At 44.0% G+C, this 21,119-nt stretch overlaps 1 long non-coding RNA gene across 11 annotated transcripts in view; it reads right to left on the bottom strand.

Annotated features, from left to right (window-relative positions):
* Window positions 1-21,119, bottom strand: part of LOC307185334 — a 3,778,167-nt gene that overhangs the window by 3,186,090 nt on the left and 570,958 nt on the right. The window contains exon 1 of one of the 11 annotated variants that reach the window (XR_013827998.1): window positions 19,688-19,761. The exons of the other annotated variants lie outside the window; for them this stretch is intronic. This is a non-coding gene — a long non-coding RNA (uncharacterized lncRNA). Of the gene's footprint in view, window positions 1-19,687; window positions 19,762-21,119 lie in introns of those variants that run through there. 11 annotated transcript variants of the gene reach the window in all.

The raw sequence follows: 21,119 nt of genomic DNA, 5'->3' as shown, positions 1-21,119 counted from the left end.
CATGGTACCCATTCCACGGGTCTCAACTCTCCAGGTTTAAGGTATTCTTCCTTCAGCTAAAACATGCATGTGGAACCCATAATATGATCAACCATGTGAACGGGAGACGTGTTCAAATATGTCTCAGTTTTCCTCCCCTGGTACTCGGGTGCAATATTCCAGACGCTTTACTAACACTCTCCCCACTTGGAGAGTCAGCGCCTTTAACCTCCTGTTTGGCCCAGTTTGCAATTTCTGCGGAAGATGAACAGGAATAGGCAGAACCAATGAGAGACTAGCTGGAGGTGTCTGGCCGGGCAAATTTAACTCTCATTTCCCACCAGGAAGAGGAATTAACCAAAGGCTCAGCGTGCCGTGCCGGAAGCAGATTAGGGCCTGAAGCCATCTTGCGGTGTTGCGGCCAGGTCACAAGAAAGCGAGTTGAAGAAAGGAGCTCAGGGGCACTGTAGTTCACAAACCTGCAGAGTTATAAATGACAGCTATCGTCCAAAAATAGACTGAAGTAAGGCTGCCAAGAGGACTTGAAAGCAGGGCAGAATTGCAGGAAACCAATTTCAGGAGGGAGACTGGAATTGCATTGAAAGCATAGGAAAAGAGGCAGAACGTCCACAATGATGCACTTGGCCAAAAAGGGCGTATGCGTTTTTCCCTGAATATATTCAGGAAAAAACGCATACGCACTTTTTGGCCAACCAAGCAAGCTTGCAGAGGTAATCTGCACTACAATGAAGTCTCACTTCCCCCCGGTCAAAAGGGCCATCTGAAAAAAGTGTAAAATCCAGAAAGGCAGGACAGGCCATGGAGAACTGGGAGCCTTGTTATGCTGATGGGCGGGATGTAAATTGCCAACAGACACTCAGGAGAAGTGTATGGTGTTTCCTGAAACATCTAAAAAACAAAGCAACAGAACCTAGGGCACTTCCACTTATGGTCCTATAGCTTAGGGAAATTAAAATCAAAAAGACACAGCCACCTCAAAATTTGGAACGGCTCTGTTTACAAGAACCTCGTTTACAGTACAAGTTCAACATCGCAGAAAGTGAAAAATGGATAAAGAAGTTGTGGTATTCACTTACAAAGCAATATCACTCAGCAATGAAATCTATGTCATCAGGCCGTTAGCAGCACAATGAGTGGATTCAGGTATGATGATTCTAACTGAAATAAGTCACACAGAAAAAGAAACATCATAAGATATCAGTAATACACGGAATGGAAACTTGGCTACACAGGAACTGAATTACAGAACAGAACAGGGTCTCAAATTTAGAAAACCAACTTATGCTTGCTTAAGGGTAAAGGTGAGTTGGGGTGCTGCATAAAACCAGAGATCGAAATGAGCACAGATAAATTTCCTTAAGCCAAATATGGAATAGACAAGAGCTACTCCTTGCTCAACGAAATGGACTCAACACCGCATATTAAACGCCTAAGAATGTACCTGAATAGTAAGTATCTTAAAACCTATGGATTGCTATGTCTCCGAAAGAGAAACAAGCATGTGTACAGGGGCATAAACACAGCAGTGATAGGATTGGAGAGGTTCGGTGAGCAAATGAAGACCCTTTGAAGTCATATTGCATGGTACCCATTCCACGGGTTTCAACTACCAAGGTTTAAGGTATTCTTCCTTCAGCTAAAACATGCATGTGGAACCCAGAGTATGATCAACCATGTGATCGGGAGACGTGTTCAAATATGTCTCAGTTTTCGTACCCTGGTACTCGGGTGCAACATTCCAGACGCTTTACTAACACTCTCCCAACTTGGAGAGTCAGTCCCTTCAACCTCCTGTTTGGCCCAGTTTGCAATTTCTGCAGAAGATGAACAGGAATAGCGAGAACCAATGAGAGACTAGCTGGAGGTGTCTGGACGGGCAAATTTAACTCTCATTTCCCACCAGGAAGAGGAAATAACCAAAGGCTCAGCGTGCCGAGCCGGAAGCAGATTAGGGCCTGAAGCCATCCTGCTGTGTTGCGGCCAGCTCACAAGAAAGCGAGTTGAAGAAAGGAGCTCAGGGGCACTGTAATTCACAAACCTGCAGAGTTATAAATGACAGCTATCGTCCAAAAATAGACTGAAGTAAGGCTGCCAAGAGGACTTGAAAGCGGGGCAGAATTGCAGGAAACCGATTTCAGGAGGTAGACTGGAATTGCATTGAAAGCATAGGAAAAGAGGCAGAACGTCCACAATGATGCACTTGGCCAAAAAGGGCGTATGCGTTTTTTCCTGAATATATTCAGGAAAAAACGCATACGCACTTTTTGGCCAACCAAGCAAGATTGCAAAGGAAATCTGCACTACAATGAAGTCTCACTTCCCCCCGGTCAAAAGGGCCATCTGAAAAAAGTGTAAAATCCAGAAAGGCAGGACAGGCCATGGAGAACTGGGAGCCTTGTTATGCTGATGGGCGGGATGTAAATTGCCAACAGACACTCGGGAGAAGTGTATGGTGTTTCCTGAAACATCTAAAAAACAAAGCAACAGAGCCTAGGGCACTTCCACTTATGGTCCTATAGCTTAGGGAAATTAAAATCAAAAAGACACAGCCACCCCAAAGTTTGGAACAGCTCTGTTTACAAGAACCTCGTTTACAGTACAAGTTCAACATCGCAGAAAGTGAAAAATGGATAAAGAAGTTGTGGTATTCACTTACAAAGCAATATCACTCAGCAATGAAATCTATGTCATCAGGCCGTTAGCAGCACAATGAGTGGATTCAGGTATGATGATTCTAACTGAAATAAGTCACACAGAAAAAGAAACATCATAAGATATCAGTAATACACGGAATGGAAACTTGGCTACACAGGAACTGAATTACAGAACAGAACAGGGTCTCAAATTTAGAAAACCAACTTATGCTTGCTTAAGGGGAAAGGTGAGTTGGGGTGCTGCATAAAACCAGAGATTGAAATGAGCACAGATAAAGTTCCTTAAGCCAAATATGGAATAGACAAGAGCTACTCCTTGCTCAACGAAATGGACTCAACACCGCATATTAAACGCCTAAGAATGTACCTGACTAGTAAGTATCTTAAAACCTATGGATTGCTATGTCTCCGAAAGAGAATCAAGCATGTGTACAGGGGCATAAACGCAGCAGTGATAGGATTGGAGAGGTTCGGTGAGCAAATGAAGACCCTTTGAAGTCATATTGCATGGTACCCATTACACAGGTCTCAACTACCCAGGTTTAAGGTATTCTTCCTTCAGCTAAAACCTGCATGTGGAACCCAGAGTATGATCAACCATGTGAACGGGAGACGTGTTCAAATATGTCTCAGTTTTCCTCCCCTGGTACTCGGGTGCAACATTCCAGACGCTTTACTAACACTCTCCCAACTTGGAGAGTCAGTCCCTTTAACCTCGTGTTTGGCCCAGTTTGCAATTTCGGCGGAAGATGAACAGGAATAGTGAGAACCAATGAGAGGCTAGCTGGAGGTGTCTGGACGGGCAAATTTAACTCTCATTTCCCACCAGGAAGAGGAATTAACCAAAGGCTCAGTGTGCCGTGCCGGAACCAGATTAGGGCCTGAAGACATCCTGCTGTGTTGCGGCCAGCTCACAAGAAAGCGAGTTGAAGAAAGGAGCTCAGGGGCACTGTAATTCACAAACCTGCAGAGTTATAAATGACAGCTATCGTCCAAAAATAGACTGAAGTAAGGCTGCCAAGAGGACTTGAAAGCGGGGCAGAATTGCAGGAAACCGATTTCAGGAGGTAGACTGGAATTGTATTGAAAGCATAGGAAAAGAGGCAGAACGTCCACAATGATGCACTTGGCCAAAAAGGGCGTATGCGTTTTTTCCTCAATATATTCAGGAAAAAACGCATACGCCCTTTTTGGCCAACCAAGCAAACTTGCAAAGGAAATCTGCACTACAATGAAGTCTCACTTCTCCCCGGTCAAAAGGGCCATCTGAAAAAAGTGTAAAATCCAGAAAGGCAGGACAGGCCATGGAGAACTGGGAGCCTTGTTATGCTGATGGGCGGGATGTAAATTGCCAACAGACACTCGGGAGAAGTGTATGGTGTTTCCTGAAACATCGAAAAAACAAAGCAACAGAGCCTAGGGCACTTCCACTTATGGTCCTATAGCTTAGGGAAATTAAAATCAAAAAGACACAGCCACCCCAAAGTTTGGGACGCCTCTGTTTACAAGAACCTCGTTTACCGTACAAGTTCAATATCACAGAAAGTGAAAAATGGATAAAGAACTTGTGGTACTTACGTACAATGCAGTATCACTCAGCAATGAAATCTATGTCATCAGGCCCGTAGCAGCATAATGAGTGGATTCAGGTACGATGATTCTAACTGAAATAAGTCACACAGAAATAGAAACATCATAAGATATCACTAATACACGGAATGTAAACTTGGCTACACAGGAACTGCATTCCAAAACAGAACAGGGTCTCAAATTTAGAAAACCAACTTATGCTTGCTTAAGGGGAAAGGTGAGTTGGGGTGCTGCATAAAACTAGAGATTGAAATGAGCACAGATAAAGTTCCTTAAGCCAAATATGGAATAGACAAGAGCTACTCCTTGCTCAACGAAATGGACTCAACACCCCATATTAAACGCCTAAGAATATACCTGACTAGTAAGTATCTTAAAACCTATGGATTGCTATGTCTCCGAAAAAGAATCAAGCATGTGTACAGGGGCATAAACGCAGCAGTGATAGGATTGGAGAGGTTCGGTGAGCAAATGAAGACCCTTTGAAATCATATTGCATGGTACCCATTCCACGGGTCTCAACTCTCCAGGTTTAAGGTATTCTTCCTTCAGCTAAAACATGCATGTGGAACCCATAATATGATCAACCATGTGAACGGGAGACGTGTTCAAATATGTCTCAGTTTTCCTCCCCTGGTACTCGGGTGCAATATTCCAGACGCTTTACTAACACTCTCCCCACTTGGAGAGTCAGCGCCTTTAACCTCCTGTTTGGCCCAGTTTGCAATTTCTGCGGAAGATGAACAGGAATAGGCAGAACCAATGAGAGACTAGCTGGAGGTGTCTGGCCGGGCAAATTTAACTCTCATTTCCCACCAGGAAGAGGAATTAACCAAAGGCTCAGCGTACCGTGCCGGAAGCAGATTAGGGCCTGAAGCCATCTTGCGGTGTTGCGGCCAGGTCACAAGAAAGCGAGTTGAAGAAAGGAGCTCAGGGGCACTGTAGTTCACAAACCTGCAGAGTTATAAATGACAGCTATCGTCCAAAAATAGACTGAAGTAAGGCTGCCAAGAGGACTTGAAAGCAGGACAGAATTGCAGGAAACCAATTTCAGGAGGGAGACTGGAATTGCATTGAAAGCATAGGAAAAGAGGCAGAACGTCCACAATGATGCACTTGGCCAAAAAGGGCGTATGCGTTTTTCCCTGAATATATTCAGGAAAAAACGCATACGCACTTTTTGGCCAACCAAGCAAGCTTGCAGAGGTAATCTGCACTACAATGAAGTCTCACTTCCCCCCGGTCAAAAGGGCCATCTGAAAAAAGTGTAAAATCCAGAAAGGCAGGACAGGCCATGGAGAACTGGGAGCCTTGTTATGCTGATGGGCGGGATGTAAATTGCCAACAGACACTCAGGAGAAGTGTATGGTGTTTCCTGAAACATCTAAAAAACAAAGCAACAGAACCTAGGGCACTTCCACTTATGGTCCTATAGCTTAGGGAAATTAAAATCAAAAAGACACAGCCACCTCAAAATTTGGAACGGCTCTGTTTACAAGAACCTCGTTTACAGTACAAGTTCAACATCGCAGAAAGTGAAAAATGGATAAAGAAGTTGTGGTATTCACTTACAAAGCAATATCACTCAGCAATGAAATCTATGTCATCAGGCCGTTAGCAGCACAATGAGTGGATTCAGGTATGATGATTCTAACTGAAATAAGTCACACAGAAAAAGAAACATCATAAGATATCAGTAATACACGGAATGGAAACTTGGCTACACAGGAACTGAATTACAGAACAGAACAGGGTCTCAAATTTAGAAAACCAACTTATGCTTGCTTAAGGGGAAAGGTGAGTTGGGGTGCTGCATAAAACCAGAGATTGAAATGAGCACAGATAAAGTTCCTTAAGCCAAATATGGAATAGACAAGAGCTACTCCTTGCTCAACGAAATGGACTCAACACCGCATATTAAACGCCTAAGAATGTACCTGACTAGTAAGTATCTTAAAACCTATGGATTGCTATGTCTCCGAAAGAGAATCAAGCATGTGTACAGGGGCATAAACGCAGCAGTGATAGGATTGGAGAGGTTCGGTGAGCAAATGAAGACCCTTTGAAGTCATATTGCATGGTACCCATTACACAGGTCTCAACTACCCAGGTTTAAGGTATTCTTCCTTCAGCTAAAACATGCATGTGGAACCCAGAGTATGATCAACCATGTGAACGGGAGACGTGTTCAAATATGTCTCAGTTTTCCTCCCCTGGTACTCGGGTGCAACATTCCAGACGCTTTACTAACCCTCTCCCAACTTGGAGAGTCAGTCCCTTTAACCTCGTGTTTGGCCCAGTTTGCAATTTCGGCGGAAGATGAACAGGAATAGCGAGAACCAATGAGAGGCTAGCTGGAGGTGTCTGGACGGGCAAATTTAACTCTCATTTCCCACCAGGAAGAGGAATTAACCAAAGGCTCAGTGTGCCTTGCCGGAACCAGATTAGGGCCTGAAGACATCCTGCGGTGTTGCGGCCAGCTCACAAGAAAGCGAGTTGAAGAAAGGAGCTCAGGGGCACTGTAATTCACAAACCTGCAGAGTTATAAATGACAGCTATCGTCCAAAAATAGACTGAAGTAAGGCTGCCAAGAGGACTTGAAAGCGGGGCAGAATTGCAGGAAACCGATTTCAGGAGGTAGACTGGAATTGCATTGAAAGCATAGGAAAAGAGGCAGAACGTCCACAATGATGCACTTGGCCAAAAAGTGCGTATGCGTTTTTTCCTCAATATATTCAGGAAAAAACGCATACGCCCTTTTTGGCCAACCAAGCAAACTTGCAAAGGAAATCTGCACTACAATGAAGTCTCACTTCCCCCCGGTCAAAAGGGCCATCTGAAAAAAGTGTAAAATCCAGAAAGGCAGGACAGGCCATGGAGAACTGGGAGCCTTGTTATGCTGATGGGCGGGATGTAAATTGCCAACAGACACTCGGGAGAAGTGTATGGTGTTTCCTGAAACATCGAAAAAACAAAGCAACAGAGCCTAGGGCACTTCCACTTATGGTCCTATAGCTTAGGGAAATTAAAATCAAAAAGACACAGCCACCCCAAAGTTTGGGACGCCTCTGTTTACAAGAACCTCGTTTACCGTACAAGTTCAATATCACAGAAAGTGAAAAATGGATAAAGAACTTGTGGTACTTACGTACAATGCAGTATCACTCAGCAATGAAATCTATGTCATCAGGCCCGTAGCAGCATAATGAGTGGATTCAGGTACGATGATTCTAACTGAAATAAGTCACACAGAAATAGAAACATCATAAGATATCACTAATACACGGAATGTAAACTTGGCTACACAGGAACTGCATTCCAAAACAGAACAGGGTCTCAAATTTAGAAAACCAACTTATGCTTGCTTAAGGGGAAAGGTGAGTTGGGGTGCTGCATAAAACCAGAGATTGAAATGAGCACAGATAAAGTTCCTTAAGCCAAATATGGAATAGACAAGAGCTACTCCTTGCTCAACGAAATGGACTCAACACCCCATATTAAACGCCTAAGAATATACCTGACTAGTAAGTATCTTAAAACCTATGGATTGCTATGTCTCCGAAAAAGAATCAAGCATGTGTACAGGGGCATAAACGCAGCAGTGATAGGATTGGAGAGGTTCGGTGAGCAAATGAAGACCCTTTGAAATCATATTGCATGGTACCCATTCCACGGGTCTCAACTCTGCAGATTTAAGGTATTCTTCCTTCAGCTAAAACATGCATGTGGAACCCAGAATATGATCAACCATGTGAACGGGAGACGTGTTCAAATATGTCTCAGTTTTCCCCCCCTGGTACTCGGGTGCAACATTCCAGACGCTTTACTAACACTCTCCCGACCTGGAGAGTCAGTCCCTTTAACATCCTGTTTGGCCCAGTTTGCAATTTCTGCGGAAGATGAACAGGAATAGCGAGAACCAATGAGAGGCTAGCTGGAGGTGTCTGGACGGGCAAATTTAACTCTCATTTCCCACCAGGAAGAGGAAATAACCAAAGGCTCAGCGTGCCGTACCGGAACCAGATTAGGGCCTGAAGCCATCCTGCGGTGTTGCGGCCAGCTCACAAGAAAGCGAGTTGAAGAAAGGAGCTCAGGGGCACTGTAATTCACAAACCTGCAGAGTTATAAATGACAGCTATCGTCCAAAAATTTACTGAAGTAAGGCTGCCAAGAGGACTTGAAAGCGGGGCAGAATTGCAGGAAACCGATTTCAGGAGGTAGACTGGAATTGCATTGAAAGCATAGGAAAAGAGGCAGAACGTCCACAATGATGCACTTGGCCAAAAAGGGCGTATGTGTTTTTTCCTGAATATATTCAGGAAAAAACGCATACGCCCTTTTTGGCCAAGCAAGCAAGCTTGCAAGGAAATCTGCACTACAATGAAGTCTCACTTCCCCCCAGTCAAAAGGGCCATCTGAAAAAAGTGTAAAATCCAGAAAGGCAGGACAGGCCATGGAGAACTGGGAGCCTTGTTATGCTGATGGGCGGGATGTAAATTGCCAACAAACACTCCGGAGAAGTGTATGGTGTTTCCTGAAACATCTAAAAAACAAAGCAACAGAACCTAGGGCACTTCCACTTATGGTCCTATAGCTTAGGGAAATTAAAATCAAAAAGACACAGCCACCCCAAAGTTTGGAACGGCTCTGTTTACAAGAACCTCGTTTACAGTACAAGTTCAACATCGCAGAAAGTGAAAAATGGATAAAGAAATTGTGGTATTTACTTACAAAGCAATATCACTCAGCAATGAAATCTGTGTCATCAGGCCCTTAGCAGCACAATGAGTGGATTCAGGTATGATGATTCTAACTGAAATAAGTCACACAGAAAAAGAAACATCATAAGATATCAGTAATACACGGAATGTAAACTTGGCTACACAGGAACTGAATTACAGAACAGAACAGGGTCTCAAATTAGAAAACCAACTTATGCTTGCTTAAGGGGAAAGGTGAGTTGGGGTGCTGCATAAAACCAGAGATCGAAATGAGTACAGATAAAGTTCCTTAAGCCAAATATGGAATAGACAAGAGCTACTCCTTGCTCAACGAAATGGACTCAACACCGCATATTAAACGCCTAAGAATGTACCTGACCAGTAAGTATCTTAAAACCTATGGATTGCTATGTCTCCGAAAGAGAATCAAGCATGTGTACAGGGGCATAAACGCAGCAGTGATAGGATTGGAGAGGTTCGTGAGCAAATGAAGACCCTTTGAAGTCATATTGCATGGTACCCATTACACGGGTCTTAACTCTCCAGGTTTAAGGTATTCTTCCTTCAGCTAAAAAATGCATGTGGAACCCAAGTATGATCAACCATGTGAACGGGAGACGTGTTCAAATATGTCTCAGTTTTCCTCCCCTGGTACTCGGGTGCAACATTCGAGACGCTTTACTAACACTCTCCCCACTTGGAGAGTCAGCGCCTTTAACCTCCTGTTTGGCACAGTTTGCAATTTCTGCGGAAGATGAACAGGAATAGCGCGAACCAATGAGAGGATAGCTGGAGGTGTCTGGACGGGCAAATTTAACTCTCATTTCCCACCAGGAAGAGGAAATAACCAAAGGCTCAGCGTGCCGTACCGGAACCAGATTAGGGCCTGAAGCCATTCTGCGGTGTTGCGGCGAGCTCAAAAGAAAGCGAGTTGAAGAAAGGAGCTCAGGGGCACTGTAATTCACAAACCTGCAGAGTTATAAATGACAGCTATCGTCCAAAAATAGACTGAAGTAAGGCTGCCAAGAGGACTTGAAAGCGGGGCAGAATTGTAGGAAACCGATTTCAGGAGGTAGACTGGAATTGCATTGAAAGCATAGGAAAAGAGGCAGAACGTCCACAATGATGCACTTGGCCAAAAAGGGCGTATGCGTTTTTTCCTGAATATATTCAGGAAAAAACGCATACGCCCTTTTTGGCCAACCAAGCAAGCTTGCAAAGGAAATCTGCACTACAATGAAGTCTCACTTCCCCCCGGTCAAAAGGGCCATCTGAAAAAAGTGTAAAATCCAGAAAGGCAGGACAAGCCATGGAGAACTGGGAGCCTTGTTATGCTGATGGGCGGGATGTAAATTGCCAACAACCATTCGGGAGAAGTGTATGGTGTTTCCTGAAACATCTAAAAAACAAAGCAACAGAACCTAGGGCACTTCCAATTATGGTCCTATAGCTTAGGGAAATTAAAATCAAAAAGACACAGCCACCCCAAATTTTGGGACGCCTCCGTTTACAAGAACCTCGTTTACCGTACAAGGTCAATATCACAGAAAGTGAAAAATGGATAAAGAACTTGTGGTACTTACGTACAATGCAGTATCACTCAGCAATGAAATCTATGTCATCAGGCCCGTAGCAGCATAATGAGTGGATTCAGGTACGATGATTCTAACTGAAATAACTCACACAGAAAAAGAAACATCATAAGATATCACTAATACACGGAATGGAAACTTGGCTACACAGGAACTGCATTCCAAAACAGAAGAGGGTCTCAAATTTAGAAAACCAACTTATGCTTGCTTAAGGGTAAAGGTGAGTTGGGGTGCTGCATAAAACCAGAGATTGAAATGAGCACAGATAAATTTCCTTAAGCCAAATATGGAATAGACAAGAGCTACTCCTTGCTCAACGAAATGGACTCAACACCGCATATTAAACGCCTAAGAATGTACCTGACTAGTAAGTATCTTAAAACCTATGGATTGCTATGTTTCCAAAAGAGACTCAAGCATGTGTACAGGGGCATAAACGCAGCAGTGATAGGATTGGAGAGGTTCGTGAGCAAATGAAGACCCTTTGAAGTCATATTGCATGGTACCCATTACACGGGTCTCAACTCTCCAGGTTTAAGGTATTCTTCCTTCAGCTAAAACATGCATGTGGAACCCAGAATATGATCAACCATGTGAACGGGAGACGTGTTCAAATATGTCTCAGTTTTCCCCCCCTGGTACTCGGGTGCAACATTCCAGATGCTTTACTAACACTCTCCCGACCTGGAGAGTCAGTCCCTTTAAACTCCTGTTTGGCCCAGTTTGCAATTTCTGCGGAAGATGAACAGGAATAGCGAGAACCAATGAGAGGCTAGCTGGAGGTGTCTGGACGGGCAAATTTAACTCTCATTTCCCACCAGGAAGAGGAATTAACCAAACGCTCAGCATGCCGTACCGGAACCAGATTAGGGCCTGAAGCCATCCTGCGGTGTTGCGGCCAGCTCAAAAGAAAGCGAGTTGAAGAAAGGAGCTCAGGGGCACTGTAATTCACAAACCTGCAGAGTTATAAATGACAGCTATCGTCCAAAAATAGACTGAAGTAAGGCTGCCAAGAGGACTTGAAAGCGGGGCAGAATTGCAGGAAACCGATTTCAGGAGGTAGACTGGAATTGCATTGAAAGAATAGGAAAAGAGGCAGACCGTCCACAATGATGCACTTGGCCAAAAAGGGCGTATGCGTTTTTTCCTGAATATATTCAGGAAAAAACGCATACGCCCTTTTTGGCCAACCAAGCAAGCTTGCAAAGGAAATCTGCACTACAATGAAGTCTCACTTCCCCCCGGTCAAAAGTGCCATCTGAAAAAAGTGTAAAATCCAGAAAGGCAGAACAGGTCATGGAGAAGTGGGAGCCTTGTTATGCTGATGGGCGGGTTGAAAATTGCAAACAACCACTCGGGAGAAGTGTATGGTGTTTCCTGAAACATCTAAAAAACAAAGCAACAGAACGTAGGGCACTTCCACTTATGGTCCTATAGCTTAGGGAAATTAAAATCAAAAAGACACAGCCACCCCAAAGTTTGGAACGGCTCTGTTTACAAGAACCTCGTTTACAGTACAAGTTCAACATCGCAGAAAGTGAAAAATGGATAAAGAAGTTGTGGTATTTACTTACAAAGCAATATCACTCAGCAATGAAATCTGTGTCATCAGGCCCTTAGCAGCACAAGTGGATTCAGGTATGATGATTCTAACTGAAATAAGTCACACAGAAAAAGAAACATCATAAGATATCAGTAATACACGGAATGGAAACTTGACTACACAGGAACTGAATTACAGAACAGAACAGGGTCTCAAATTTAGAAAACCAACTTATGCTTGCTTAAGGGTAAAGGTGAGTTGGGGTGCTGCATAAAACCAGAGATTGAAATGAGCACAGATAAAGTTCCTTAAGCCAAATATGGAATAGACAAGAGCTACTCCTTGCTCAACGAAATGGACTCAACACCGCATATTAAACGCCTAAGAATGTACCTGACTAGTAAGTATCTTAAAACCTATGGATTGCTATGTCTCCGAAAGAGAATCAAGCATGTGTACAGGGGCATAAACGCAGCAGTGATAGGATTGGAGAGGTTCGGTGAGCAAATGAAGACCCTTTGAAGTCATATTGCATGGTACCCATTCCACGGGTTTCAACTACCCAGGTTTAAGGTATTCTTCCTTCAGCTAAAACATGCATGTGGAACCTAGAGTATGATCAACCATGTGATTGGGAGACGTGTTCAAATATGTCTCAGTTTTCGTACCCTGGTACTCGGGTGCAACATTCCAGACGCTTTACTAACACTCTCCCCACTTGGAGAGTCAGTCCCTTTAACCTCCTGTTTGGCCCAGTTTGCAATTTCTGTGGAAGATGAACAGGAATAGCGAGAACCAATGAGAGACTAGCTGGAGGTGTCTGGATGGGCAAATTTAACTCTCATTTCCCACCAGGAAGAGGAATTAACCAAAGGCTCAGCGTGCCGTGCCAGAACCAGTTTAGGGCCTGAAGACATCCTGCGGTGTTGCGGCCAGCTCAAAAGAAAGCGAGTTGAAGAAAGGAGCTCAGGGGCACTGTAATTCACAAACCTGCAGAGTTATAAATGACAGCAATCGTCCAAAAATATACTGAAGTAAGGCTGCCAAGAGGACTTGAAAGTGGGGCAGAATTGCAGGAAACCGATTTCAGGAGGTAGACTGGAATTGCATTGAAAGCATAGGAAAAGAGGCAGAACGTCCACAATGATGCACTTGGCCATAAAGGGCGTATGCGTTTTTTCCTGAATATATTCAGGAAAAAACGCATACGCCCTTTTTGGCCAACCAAGCAAACTTGCAAAGGAAATCTGCACTACAATGAAGTCTCACTTCTCCCCGGTCAAAAGGGCCATCTGAATAAAGTGTAAAATCCAGAAAGGCAGGACAGGCCATGGAGAACTGGGAGCCTAGTTATGCTGATGGGCGGGATGTAAATTGCCAACAGACACTCGGGAGAAGTGTATGGTGTTTCCTGAAACATCAAAAAAACAAAGCAACAGAGCCTAGGGCACTTCCACTTATGGTCCTATAGCTTAGGGAAATTAAAATCAAAAAGACACAGCCACCCCAAAGTTTGGAAAGGCTCTGTTTACAAGAACCTCGTTTACCGTACAAGTTCAATATCACAGAAAGTGAAAAATGGATAAAGAAGTTGTGGTATTCACTTACAAAGCAATATCACTCAGCAATGAAATCTATGTCATCAGGCCCTTAGCAGCACAATGAGTGGATTCAGCTATGATGATTCTAACGGAAATAAGTCACACAGAAAAAGAAACATCATAAGATATCAGTAATACACGGAATGGAAACTTGGCTACACAGGAAGTGAATTACAGAACAGAACAGGGTCTCAAATTTAGTAAACCAACTTATGCTTGCTTAAGGGGAAAGGTGAGTTGGGGTGCTGCATAAAACCAGAGATTGAAATGAGCACAGATAAAGTTCCTTAAGCCAAATATGGAATAGACAAGAGCTACTCCTTGCTCAACGAAATGGACTCAACACCGCATATTAAATGCCTAAGAATGTACCTGACTAGTAAGTATGTTAAAACCTATGGATTGCTATGTCTCTGAAAGAGAATCAAGCATGTGTAAAGGGGCATAAACGCAGCAGTGATAGGATTGGAGAGGTTCGGTGAGCAAATGAAGACCCTTTGAAGTCATATTGCATGGTCCCCATTCCACGGGTTTCAACTAACCAGGTTTAAGGTATTCTTCCTTCAGCTAAAACATGCATGTGGAACCCAGAGTATGATCAACCGTGTGAATGGGAGACGTGTTCAAATATGTCTCAGTTCTTCTCCCCTGGTACTCGGGTGCAACATTCCAGACGCTTTACTAACACTCTCCCCACTTGGAGAGTCAGCGCCTTTAACCTCCTGTTTGGCCCAGTTTGCAATTTCTGCGGAAGATGAACAGGAATAGGGAGAACCAATGAGAGACTAGCTGGAGGTGTCTGGACGGGCAAATTTAACTCTCATTTCCCAACAGGAAGAGGAAATAACCAAAGGCTCAGCGTGCTGTGCCGGAACCAGATTAGGGCCTGAAGCCATCCTGCGGTGTTGCGGCCTGCTCAAAAGAAAGCGAGTTGAAGAAAGGAGCTCAGGGGCACTGTAATTCACAAACCTGCAGAGTTATAAATGACAGCTATCGTCCAAAAATAGACTGAAGTAAGGCTCCCAAGAGGACTTGAAAGCGGGGCAGAATTGCAGGAAACCGATTTCAGGAGGTAGACTGGAATTGCATTTCAAGCATAGGAAAAGAGGCAGAACGTCCACAATGATGCACTTGGCCAAAAAGGGCGTATGCGTTTTTTCCTGAATATATTCAGGAAAAATCGCATACGCCCTTTTTGGCCAACCAAGCAAGCTTGCAAAGGAAATCTGCACTACAATGAAGTCTCACTTCCCCCTGGTCAAAAGGGCCATCTGAAAAAAGTGTAAAATCCAGAAAGGCAGGACAGGCCATGGAGAACTGGGAGCCTTGTTATGCTGATGGACTGGATGTAAATTGCCAACAGACACTCGGGAGAAGTGTATGGTGTTTCCTGAAACATCTAAAAAACAAAGCAACAGAGCCTAGGTCAATTCCACTTATGGTCCTATAGCTTAGGGAAATTAAAATCAAAAAGACACAGCCACCCCAAAGTTTGGGACGCCTCTGTTTACAAGAATCTCGTTTGCCATACAAGTTCAATATCACAGAAAGTGAAAAATGGATAAAGAACTTGTGGTACTTACGTACAATGCAGTATCACTCAGCAATGAAATCTATGTCATCAGGCCCGAAGCAGCATAATGAGTGGATTAAGGTACGATGATTCTAACTGAAATAAATCACACAGAAAACGAAACATCATAAGATATCACTAATACACGGAATGTAAACTTGGCTACACAGGAACTGAATTCCAAAACAGAACAGGGTCTCAAATTTAGAAAACCAACTTATGCTTGCTTAAGGGGAAAGGTGAGTTGGGGTGCTGTGTAAAACCAGAGATTGAAATGAGCACAGATAAAGTTCCTTAAGCCAAATATGGAATAGACAAGAGCTACTCCTTTCTCAACGAAATGGACTCAACACCCCATATTAAACGCCTAAGAATGTAACTGACTAGTAAGTATCTTAAAACCTATGGATTGCTATGTCTCCAAAAGAGAATCAAGCATGTGTACAGGGGCATAAACGCAGCAGTGATAGGATTGGAGAGGTTCGGTGAGCAAATGAAGACCCTTTGAAGTCATATTGCATGGTACCCATTCCACGGGTCTCAACTCTCCAGGTTTAAGGTATTCTTCCTTCAGCTAAAACATGCATGTGGAACCCAGAGTATGATCAACCGTGTGAACGGCAGACGTGTTCAAATATATCTCAGTTTTCCTCCCCTGGTACTCGGGTGCAACATTCCAGACGCTTTAGTAACACTCTCCCCACTTGGAGAGTCAGCGCCTTTAACCTCCTGTTTGGCCCAGTGTGCAATTTCTGCTGAAGATGAACAGGAATAGCGAGAATCAATGAGAGACTAGCTGAAGGTGTCTGGACGGGCAAATTTAACTCTCATTTCCCACCAGGAAGAGGAATTAACCAAAGGCTCAGCGTGCCGTGCCGGAACCAGATTAGGGCCTGAAGCCATCCTGCGGTGTTGCGGCCAGCTCAAAAGAAAGCGAGTTGAAGAAAGGAGCTCAGGGGCACTGTAATTCATAAACCTGCAGAGTTATAAATGACAGCTATCGTCCAAAAATACACTGAAGTAAGGCTGCCAAGAGGACTTGAAAGCGGGGCAGAATTGCAGGAAACCGATTTCAGGAGGTAGACTGGAATTGCATTGAAAGCATAGGAAAAGAGGCAGACCGTCCACATTGATGCACTTGGCCAAAAAGGGCGTATGCGTTTTTTCCTGAATATATTCAGGAAAAAACGCATACGCCCTTTTTGGCCAACCAAGCAAGCTTGCAAAGAAATCTGCACTACAATGAAGTCTCACTTCCCCCCGGTCAAAAGGGCCATCTGAAAAAAGTGTAAAATCCAGAAAGGCAGGACAGGCCCTGGAGAACTGGGAGCCTTGTTATGCTGATGGGCGGGATGTAAATTGCCAACAGACACTCGGGAGAAGTGTATGGTGTTTCCTGAAACATCGAAAAAACAAAGCAACAGAGCGTAGGGCAGTTCCACTTATGGTCCTATAGCTTAGGGAAATTAAAATCAAAAAGACACAGCCACCCCAAAGTTTGGAACGGCTCTGTTTACAAGAACCTCGTTTACCGTACAAGTTCAATATCACAGAAAGTGAAAAATGGATAAAGAACTTGTGGTACTTACGTACAATGCAGTATCACTCAGCAATGAGATCTATGTCATCAGGCCCGTAGCAGCATAATGAGTGGATTCAGGTACGATGATTCTAACTGAAATAAGTCACACAGAAAAAGAAACATCATAAGATATCACTAATACACAGAATGTAAACTTGGCTACACAGGATCTGAATTCCAAAACAGAACAGGGTCTCAAGTTTAGAAAACCAACTTATGCTTGCTTAAGGGGAAAGGTGAGTTGGGGTGCTGCATAAAACCAGAGATTGAAATGAGCACAGATAAAGTTCCTTAAGCCAAATATGGAATAGACAAGAGCTACTCCTTTCTCAACGAAATGGACTCAACACCCCATATTAAACGCCTAAGAATGTACCTGACTAGTAAGTATCTTAAAACCTATGGATTGCTATGTCTCCAAAAGAGAATCAAGCATGTGTACAGGGGCATAAACGCAGCAGTGATAGGATTGGAGAGGTTCGGTGAGCAAATGAAGACCCTTTGAAGTCATATTGCATGGTACCCATTCCACGGGTCTCAACTCTCCAGGTTTAAGGTATTCTTCCTTCAGCTAAAACATGCATGTGGAACCCAGAGTATGACCAACCGTGTGAACGGCAGACGTGTTCAAATATATCTCAGTTTTCCTCCCCTGGTACTCGGGTGCAACATTCCAGACGCTTTACTAACACTCTCCCCACTTGGAGAGTCAGCGCCTTTAACCTCCTGTTTGGCCCAGTGTGCAATTTCTGCTGAAGATGAACAGGAATAGCGAGAATCAATGAGAGACTAGCTGAAGGTGTCTGGACGGGCAAATTTAACTCTCATTTCCCACCAGGAAGAGGAATTAACCAAAGGCTCAGCGTGCCGTGCCGGAACCAGATTAGGGCCTGAAGCCATCCTGCGGTGTTGCGGCCAGCTCAAAAGAAAGCGAGTTGAAGAAAGGAGCTCAGGGGCACTGTAATTCATAAACCTGCAGAGTTATAAATGACAGCTATCGTCCAAAACTACACTGAAGTAAGGCTGCCAAGAGGACTTGAAAGCGGGGCAGAATTGCAGGAAACCGATTTCAGGAGGTAGACTGGAATTGCATTGAAAGCATAGGAAAAGAGGCAGACCGTCCACATTGATGCACTTGGCCAAAAAGGGCGTATGCGTTTTTTCCTGAATATATTCAGGAAAAAACGCATATGCCCTTTTTGGCCAACCAAGCAAGCTTGCAAAGAAATCTGCACTACAATGAAGTCTCACTTCCCCCCGGTCAAAAGGGCCATCTGAAAAAAGTGTAAAATCCAGAAAGGCAGGACAGGCCCTGGAGAACTGGGAGCCTTGTTATGCTGATGGGCGGGATGTAAATTGCCAACAGACACTCGGGAGAAGTGTATGGTGTTTCCTGAAACATCGAAAAAACAAAGCAACAGAGCGTAGGGCAGTTCCACTTATGGTCCTATAGCTTAGGGAAATTAAAATCAAAAAGACACAGCCACCCCAAAGTTTGGAACGGCTCTGTTTACAAGAACCTCGTTTACCGTACAAGTTCAATATCACAGAAAGTGAAAAATGGATAAAGAACTTGTGGTACTTACGTACAATTCTGTATCACTCAGCAATGAGATCTATGTCATCAGGCCCGTATCAGCATAATGAGTGGATTCAGGTACGATGATTCTAACTGAAATAAGTCACACAGAAAAAGAAACATCATAAGATATCACTAATACACAGAATGTAAACTTGGCTACACAGGATCTGAATTCCAAAACAGAACAGGGTCTCAAGTTTAGAAAACCAACTTATGCTTGCTTAAGGGGAAAGGTGAGTTGGGGTGCTGCATAAAACCAGAGATTGAAATGAGCACAGATAAAGTTCCTTAAGCCAAATATGGAATAGACAAGAGCTACTCCTTGCTCAAGGAAATGGACTCAACACCCCATATTAAACGCCTAAGAATGTTACTGACTAGTAAGTATCTTAAAACCTATGGATTGCTATGTCTCCAAAAGAGAATCAAGCCTGTGTACAGGGGCGTAAACGCAGCAGTGATAGGATTGGAGAGGTTCGGTGAGCAAATGAAGACCCTTTGAAGTCATATTGCATGGTACCCATTCCACGGGTCTCAACTCTGCAGATTTAAGGTATTCTTCCTTCACCTAAAACATGCATGTGGAACCCAGAGTATGATCAACCGTGTGAACGGGAGACGTGTTCAAATATGTCTCAATTCGTCTCCCCTGGTACTCGGGTGCAACATTCCAGACGCTTTACTAACACTCTCCTGACTTGGAGAGTCGGCACCTTTAACCTCCTGTTTGGCCCAGTTTGCAATTTCTGCGGAAGATGAACAGGAATAGTGAGAACCAATGAGAGACTAGCTGGAGCTGTCTGGACGGGCAAATTTAACTCTCATTTCCCACCAGGAAGAGGAAATAACCAAAGGCTCAGCGTGCCGTGCCAGAACCAGATTAGGGCCTGAAGCCATCCTGCGGTGTTGCGGCCAGGTCACAAGAAAGCGAGTTGAAGAAAGGAGCTCAGGGGCACTGTAATTCACAAACCTGCAGAGTTATAAATGACAGCTATCGTCCAAACATATACTGAAGTAAGGCTGCCAAGAGGACTTGAAAGCGGGGCAGAATTGCAGGAAACCGATTTCAGGAGTTAGACTGGAATTGCATTGAAAGCATAGGAAAAGAGGCAGAACGTCCACAATGATGCACTTGGCCAAAGAGGGCGTATGCGTTTTTTCCTGAATATATTCAGGAAAAAACGCATACGCCCTTTTTGGCCAACCAAGCAAGCTTGCAAAGGAAATCTGCACTACAATGAAGTCTCACTTCTCCCCAGTCAAAAGGGCCATCTGAAAAATGTGTAAAATCCAGAAAGGCAGGACAGGCCATGGAGAACTGGGAGCCTTGTTATGCTGATGGGCGGGATGTAAATTGCCAACAGACACTCGGGAGAAGTGTATGGTGTTTCCTGAAACATCTAAAAAACAAAGCAACAGAGCCTAGGGCACTTCCACTTATGGTCCTATAGCTTAGGGAAATTAAAATCAAAAAGACACAGCCACCCCAAAATTTGGGACGCCTCTGTTTACAAGAACCTCGTTTACCATACAAATTCAATATTACAGAAAGTGAAAAACGGAGAAAGAACTTGTGGTACTTACGTAGAATGCAGTATCACTCAGCAATGAAATCTATGTCATCAGGCCCATAGCAGCACAATGAGTGGATTCAGGTACGATGATTCTAACTGAAATAAGTCACACAGAAAAAGAAACATCATAAGATATCACTAATACACGGAATGTAAACTTGGCTACACAGGAACTGAATTCCAAAGCAGAACAGGGTCTCAAATTTAGAAAACCAACTTATGCTTGCTTAAGGGGAAAGGTGAGTTGGGGTGCTGCATAAAACCAGAGATTGAAATGAGCACAGATAAAGTTCCTTAAGCCAAATATGGAATAGACAAGAGCTACTCCTTGCTCAACGAAATGGACTCAACACCCCATATTAAACGCCTAAGAATGTACCTGACTAGTAAGTATCTTAAAACCTATGGATTGCTATGTCTCCGAAAGAGAATCAAGCATGTGTACAGGGGCATAAACGCAGCAGTGATAGGATTGGAGAGGTTCGGTGAGCATATGAAGACCCATTGAAGTCATATTGCATGGTACCCATTACACGGGTCTCAACTCTCCAGGTTTAAGGTATTCTTCCTTCAGCTAAAACATGCATGTGGAACCCAGAGTATGATCAACCATGTGAACGGGAGACGTATTCAAATATGTCTCAGTGTTCCTTCCCTGGTACTCGGGTGCAACATTCCAGATGCTTTACTAACACTCTCCCCACTTGGAGAGTCAGTCCCTTTAACCTTCTGTTTGGCCCAGTTTGCAATTTCTGCGGAAGATGAACAGGAATAGCGAGAACCAATGAGAGACTAGCTGGAGGTGTCTGGACGGGCAAATTTAACTCTCATTTCCCACCAGGAAGAGGAATTAACCAAAGGCTCAGCATGCCGGGCCGGAACCAGATTAGGGCCTGAAGCCATCCTGCGGTGTTGCGGCCAGGTCACAAGAAAGCGAGTTGAAGAAAGGAGCTCATGGGCACTGTAATTCACAAACCTGCAGAGTTATAAATGACAGCTATCGTCCAAAAATAGACTGAAGTAAGGCTGCCAAAAGGACTTGAAAGCGGGGCAGAATTGCAGGAAACCGATTTCAGGAGGTAGACTGGAATTGCATTGAAAGCATAG

This window comes from Stenella coeruleoalba (assembly GCF_951394435.1).
Source record: "Stenella coeruleoalba genome assembly, chromosome: 4".
In the NCBI taxonomy this organism is placed as follows: domain Eukaryota; kingdom Metazoa; phylum Chordata; class Mammalia; order Artiodactyla; family Delphinidae; genus Stenella; species Stenella coeruleoalba.
Note: the sequence above shows the minus strand (reverse complement) of the source record. Positions and strands in the feature narration are given on the sequence as shown.